A 7,644-nucleotide genomic window follows, 5' to 3' on the forward strand; every position below is an offset into this window, starting at 1 on the left:
TTCCTTCTGTTAATTTTGGTAAGCACCTTCTGAGGTAGATCTTGAGGAGCAGTTTGGAGATGTTCTAAATATTGAATCCTGAAGTGTGGCTGAACCCTGCTCTAAATTTTCTAGTGATTAGTAATATTTTAGCTCTTCACCTTGATGACATTATTTTAAAATAGGCCTTATTGTCAGAGGATGAGTGCTTGACTCTTCCTGATGATGGGTTCCATTGAGACTCCTGCAGAGTAATAGAAAATCTGGAGATATTGTATTTAGTGTCAAATTACTTCAAAAAATTTAGGCCACTAGTTGAGACAGTTAATCAACCTGTAATTCTTGTAATAATCTCTGACAGCCTGACATGTTTAGGTCTCATATGATGAATTTCTGCTAAAATTCACTGAGAATTAACTTCCTGTGTGTATTGTAAATATTTAAAGATTTCAGACACTGAAATAAGATTTTGGGTTTTTATTTTACAGGAAAAAAACTGTTTTATTTCCTTATACAAGGAATGACATGTCCTTTTGAAGATAAGAAATCTGTCTTTTGGATAGCTAACAATGAAGTGGATTAAAGGCCAGATTTTTAGAAGTATTTAGGTGCCTTATCATGCAGATAGGTGCTTAGTGGAACTTACAGGAGCACCTAGATGCCTAAATGCTTTAAAAAAAAAAAAAACCTCTCCCAGTCATTAGTCAAAGAATATTAATAGAGTGTAAGCAAATTACAATGGCTGTAAATTGGTTTCTATAATTGTCAAAAGTGAGAAGTATTTGGCTTGCTGAATCAATTTCAACATTTCTAGAACTACTACTAACTTTAAAGCAGTATTTTTGACTCAAATCTTGTTTCCCATATTTAGATTTTCATTAGGTATAATAATGAACCAGAAATACAACATGCTGTATTTTTTAAACATGACTTAGGCTTATGTACATATATTTCTTGTATTTTGAAATTGACTCTGATTGCTTTTCAGTAATTCAGTCTGATCAGCAACCTCTTGAATTTAATGGCCATATATGCCTAGTTTCTTTCAAGATTTTTAATATCTTAACATTTTGGAGCCATTAGAAGGCAGGACAGTTTCCATAAAACTAGAATATTCATCCTAACAAAAATAGACTATTCAGGGGAGCTGTCTGTAGGATAGCGTATTTCAGGAACTGCAATCCAAACTTCTATTGTCCAATGGTACTGATTTTGCAGAAGGGGAAATGGGAAGTGGGAACAAAGTGAAAAATTGCAAGTGTATTGTGGGAATGGCATGCTATTGAGAGTCTTGTAGCTATTTCTTTAAATAAGAACTGCATAATAAAAAGAAGCCTCAAAAAGCCTTAGTTTTTTTTTCCTTTTTCTTCCAGCATTTTGGGGAATGGAAGGTGCTAGTAAGTGGCAGGGGGAAGTGCAATTAATTAAGAGGGAAGGAATTTAGGTGAAGGAGCAGGCACATGAAGGGCACAAGATGTGGTCACTGAAAGGGAGTTTGGGTCTGAGGGGAGATTTGGAATGCTGGATTTGGGGTGTGCTCACCTTGGGCAGCTCACTGCAAATGGACAGCCTGTTCCTGCTGCTCCTGGCAGAGGCATGACTAGGCATCTCTGTGTGCTGCTTCTGACCCTCTCCAAGGTTTGGCTTCATGGCTCCCATAGGCTGTAAAATGCAGCCAGTGGAAGCTGGAGGGGTGCTGCCTACAGGTGGAGGCAGTGTGTAGAGCTTCCTACTCACACTTCCTTCAATAGGGACAGGCTTGCTGCTTGTGGGCAACCACCTGAGGTGAGTGCCCTGTGGATTTGGTGCCCTAAAACCTCTCATTTCTCAGCTCTCTTCAACCCCACCCCATACCCAAACTCCCTGCAGAGCCTACACCCCAACCTTGCACTGCTTCCAGAGCTCACACTCCCATGACCGCTTCTCTGCTTAGGAGTAGCAGGGATATGTTGCCACTTCCAGGGAGCCATGTGGAGCCAGGTAGAGTCCCTTCCAGCCCAGCGCCAACTGGACTGTGAAAATTAGAAATGTTGATTTATAGATCTTTTCAGCTGGTACGTGGCTGGATGACACAGCTTTTGCTGTATAATCAAATACAATGCTCTAAATTGACTGACGATAAGAAATAATCCAAAAACCTATTTTTATATTGGTGTAGTTACTTACACAGGTTCAACCTTCCTGATTCAGCATGGTTGGAACCTGACCAGTCCTGGACAAGAGCATTTGCTAGACCAGAGAAGGTTCCCTGCCATGGGCTCCCAAGCTGCCACCCCTGCCACTGGGTTGCTCCCCTACCTGCTGCTGTTGCCTGAGGTTCTGGCCTGTGGCTGCTGCCAGGCTACCAGCTGTGCTCTGGGGAAGCTGACTTCGGTCCTCTCTGGAGACAGTTCCAGTCCTGCATGCTGTCCCCAGCCCTGCAGGGCTGCCAGGGAAAGCCGAGTCTGGCAATAGCCCCATGAGGCAGCTGGGGGAAGCTGGCTTCAGCCCAGATTGGAGACTGCAGCTCAAGCACTGCATGGCTGCTCCCCCACTGCAGGGCTGCTGGAGGAAGCTGGACCTGGCCCCGCAGGACTGCTGGGGAAAGCCAGCTCCAGGACCAGCGGGGCTGCCCAGGAGGGGATGTTGTCCCCATTCTTCTGTGCCTCCCCCCCACCCCCAGGTTGCTGGTGGTATGTGGGGTCTGTTGCAGTCTTCACCCCTGCGCCAGGCTGCACCCTCCTGCCCGGTTCTCTGGTCCAGTGACATCCCGCATCTGGTGTTGCCAGACCAGAGAGTGCAGGATTTAGGGGTTCCAACCTGTAACAGCCTCTATATTCAGAACTGCAATCAGGCTTAAATTAATCCTTTCACTCTTGGAATTGGATTTTTCTAGCTTTTCCCCCCCCCCGGCAAGGAATATATTTAAACCCAAAATTGAACCAGAGGAAGGGTTAGATAGAGCTATAGTACTGAAAATTTGCAAAATTAGATTTGATAAAGAAGTAATTAGCTTTAGAGTGTCTTAATCTTTCCTAAACTATGCAAAATAAGATTTTCCAAAAACTCCTCAATTTTCTCTTGATGTTTGTTATGTTTGCTTCTGTATACACAGCAGCATATTCAGACAATCGCTGTAATTGTCTAATGTCCCTTATATGTGTCAATTAAAAATAGTTATGTAATTGCAATCTGTTTGTACACTTCTCTCTGAAACACACAACACAGTAACTGGAAAGCCGTACATTTACAAAAGACTGAAATAGTTAAACTGTACTTGGGGGTTACAGATATGATCTTCCCAGTAGCAAACCTACTGGTAATCCTGAAGGGAATTCCAGTTTTAGTCTCATCCCATTTATCTCCAATATCTTTAGGGATGAGATTACTTAAAAATACTGTTGCCTGATGTCGGTTAGTTGATTTGCTGTAAATAGGGGAGATAATTCTGCATTGGCAGGATGACTGACTACTCAATTGACTAGAATTTTTCTTCCTGGCATTTGACTTTGTTCAGTTCTTGAACAGATTACCTTATCCATTACAAGGGTTAAAACTTCAGGGAGACAATTTTAAACCAGAATTTACCGAGCATAGTTGTGTGAAACAATATTCCCTTAAATGATGTATGTGCATACAAGCTCTGTATCATAAGAATGGCCATACTGGGTCAGACCAAAGGTCCATCCAGCCCAGTATCCCGTCTGCTGACAGTGGCCAGTGCCAGGTGCCCCAGAGAAGGAGAACAGAAGACAATGATCAAGTGATTTATCTCCTGCCATCCATCTCCTGCCCTTGTATGGTGCCCTAGCCTTCAGTACTTTACCCCTGGCTAATAGCTATTTATGGACCTAACCTGCAAAAATTTATCGAGCTCTTTTTGAAACCCTAATAGAGTCCTGGCCTTCACCGCCTCCTCCGGCAAGGAGTTCCACAGGTTGACTGTGCGCTGTGTAAAGAAAAATTTCCTTTTATTAGTTTTGAACCCACTACCCATCAATTTCATTTAGTGTCCCCTAGTTCTTGTATTATGGGAAAAGGTAAATAATTTTTCTATATTCACTTTCTCCACACCATTCATGATTTTATATACCTCTATCATATCGCCCCTCAATCGCCTCTTTTCCAGACTGAAAAGTCCCAGTCTCTCTAGCCTCTCCCCATATGGGACCCGTTCCAAACCCCTAATCATCTTAGTCGTCCTTTTCTGAACCTTTTCTAATGCCAATATATCTTTTTTGAGGTGAGGAGACCACATCTGCACGCAGTACTCAAGATGTGGGCGTACCATAGTTTTATATAGGGGAAGTATGATATCTTTTGTCTTATTATCTATCCCTTTTTTAATAATTCCTAACATCCTATTTGCTTAACTGCCTAACTGCCACTGCACACTGCGTGGATGTCTTCAGAGAACTATCCACTATAACTCCAAGATCCCTTTCCTGATCTGTCGTAGCTAAATTTGACCCCATCATGTTGTACGTGTAATTTGGGTTATTTTTTCCAATGTGCATTACCTTACACTTACCCACATTAAATTTCATTTGCCATTTTGCTGCCTAATCACTCAGTTTGCTGAGATCTTTTTGTAGTTCTTCACGATCCCTTTTGGTTTTGACTGTCCTGAACAACTTGGTGTCATCTGCAAACTTTGCCACCTCACTGCTTACCTCATTTTCTAGATCATTGATGAACAAGTTGAACAGGATCGGTCCCAGGACTGACCCCTGGGGAACACCACTAGTTACCCCCCTCCATTGTGAAAATTTACCATTTATTCCAACCCTTTGTTTTCTGTCTTTTAACCAATTCCCGATCCATGAAAGGATCTTTCCTCCTATCCCATGACCGCCTAATTTACATAAAAGCCTTTGGTGTGGGACCGTGTCAAAGGCTTTCTGGAAATCTAGGTATATTATGTCCACTGGGTGCCCCTTGTCCGCATGTTTATTAACCCCTTCAGAGAATTCTAATAGATTAGTTAGACACGACTTCCCTCTGCAGAAACCATGCTGACTTTTGCCCAACAATTTGTGCTCTTCTACGTGCCTTGCAATTTTATTCTTTACTATTGTTTCTACTAATTTGCCTGGTACTGATGTTAGATTTATCGGTCTATAATTGCCAGGGTCTCCTCTAGAGCCTTTTTTAAATATTGGCGTTATATTGGCCGTCTTCCACTCATTGGGTACCAAAGCGGATTTAAAGGATAGGTTACAAACCACTGTTAATAACTTTGCAATTTAGCATTTGAGTTCTTTCAGAACCCTTGGGTGAATACCGTCTGGTCCTGGAGACTTGTTACTATTCAGCTTATCAATTAACTCCAACACCACCTCTAATGTCACTTCAATCTGGGAGAGTTCCTCAGATTTGTCACCTAAAAAGGCTGGCTCAGATTTAGGAACTTCTGTAACATCCTCAGACGTGAAGACTGGAGCAAAGAGTATCAGAGCACTAAGTTATTGGTAACACTGGATGGATGTTACTTCCTGAAGGCTTGTGCAGTAAACCCTCAATTTAACGGACTAATGGGGGTAAGAGGTGTCTGTTAATGCCGAAAGTCCGTTAAATCTGAATGGTTATACTGTATGATGATGCACTGACATCCCAGCCCATCACTCACTTCTGTCCTCTGCCCCCATTCTTCCATTCCTGCCTCCTGCCGTATTCTTTCCCTCAAACCTCCATCTCCCTCTCTCAATTACCAGTAGAATCACTGAATGCCAACCTGTCTCCTTCCATCCTGCAGCTCTCAGTGCTGCAGCTCCTCCAGCTCCTGGTTCCAAGCCACCCACACAAAGGTAAAGAATAGCCACCTGCTAGCTGGCAGCAGCCTCCAATGCTGTGGCTGCTGCTCAGCACCATTGCAGACCATGTCAGCTGGGTGCTGACATTGCTCCATGCACACAGTTCTGGGGGAGGAGAGCTCCTCTAGCCCCTTTCCTGGTTCCTCTGGACCCAGCAGCAGCTCTGCTGAGTCTCCGGCATTTTTTTGTGGGGCTGGGGGGCAGAAGGGGCTGGCACTCGCAGACAGTGTCCTTTATTTCCGATGTCCATTATATCAGGGTCTGTTAAATCGAGGGTTTGCTGTATATTTTTCCATCCCAGTGATGACGTGGCCCTTAATAAAAACAAACAAAAACCTCACTAACTTGAAAGCATGTTCTTGCTTGCGCAAATTAAAGACAAGGATGAGCAAACAACTGTTCATTGCTGTAGGTAGTGATCTGTACCTGGCTAATGCTAGTCAGTACTGACATTATATAATATACATGAATTGCACTGCAAGTGTAAAGAATGGTGTACATTTACTTGTCTGTTTTCCTAGCAATCATCTTTAAACATGCAAAAGTGAAGGACAGATAGTCTTAATGGGAGCATATTTTTCTCGTAAAATTAGCATACGTACCTGTGGAAATATTTTTCAAATGTTGGTATCCCAAATGCTTGCTTATTTAATTGTGAAGTACTTTGATTAAAGAACTGCTTAATGTGTTACCTGTCCTGGATTGTACTACGGTAAGCCCTTGAAATGTGGTATTTCGAGGTGAGCTTAATTTGCATTAACACGAGTTAAGCGCAGCTGAAAATCCTGTTCACCACCCCCGACCACAGCTCCAGCTCATCACCTCTGCCCCGGTTTAAACCATTCCCCATGTATGTCTCTGGCTCAACCCCTTCTCTGCCCTCTCCCCCCGGCACAGCCCTAGTTCATCGCCCCTGGGGCTGGGCTCACCGCCTGTGTGCATGGCTCTAGCTCAACCCCCCGCATGTGGCTCTGGCTCAACTCCACCCCCCCATCCCTGCAGCCCTAACCTACGCCAGGCTTAACCCCTACCCATGGCCCCAACCCACTGCCAGGCTTAACCCTCCCCACTGTCCTGTCCCCACCCAACCCCAGGATTTATCTTCAAAAGATGCTCCAGGTGCTCCTGCTGCTTCCCCAGCTGCAGAATGTGTGTTCCATTGGGGAACAAAGCTACCCCCAACTTATGTGAAATTCCAGTTACATGAGGGTGCAGCCTGGAGGGCATATGGGAGATCCAAATGTGTGAGGAGTCCTGCTGTTTTGCAAAAATGGATGAATTGTCAAGAAGGAATACAAAATAAATCATAAGCATACAGGGAGAGAATCAGAAAGACTAAAGCACAAAATGGCCTATAGTGAGCAAGAGACCTAAAAGACACTAAGAGGAGGTTCTTGAAATACGTAAGGAGCAGGAGAAAAGCCTGGTTTTCACTGAGGTTAGGTTGAACTTATCCATGTTAGGCTGATTTTGTAATGAATGTGTCTACACTACCCTGGCCTGTCTTCAGATTTTAAGGGCTTTTAAAATCATCTGCTGTATTTCATCTTAATGAGAGAAGTACACTAAGTTTGATCTTCCTTAGTAGAATTTGTGGCAGTGTAGATACAGCACCATTAAATTCCACATTCTTGAACTCTGGAAGGTATCCCACCATGCCCCAATGTGACCACTCTGGCCAGAACTTTCAACTCTGTTGCTTTCCGAGGTACACTGGAAAAGAACTAGGAACTTTTGAATTTCGTTTCCTGTTTGGTCAGTGGGGGTGAACCCAGCAGTACACCTATGAATGCTCAGTGTTTTACATAGGCTCTAGCCTGGAGCATACAGGAGATACTGGATATGATGCTGTGTGGGGTGAAGAATCGCTGCA

Source organism: Carettochelys insculpta, chromosome 2, assembly GCF_033958435.1.
Source record: "Carettochelys insculpta isolate YL-2023 chromosome 2, ASM3395843v1, whole genome shotgun sequence".
In the NCBI taxonomy this organism is placed as follows: Eukaryota; Metazoa; Chordata; order Testudines; family Carettochelyidae; genus Carettochelys; species Carettochelys insculpta.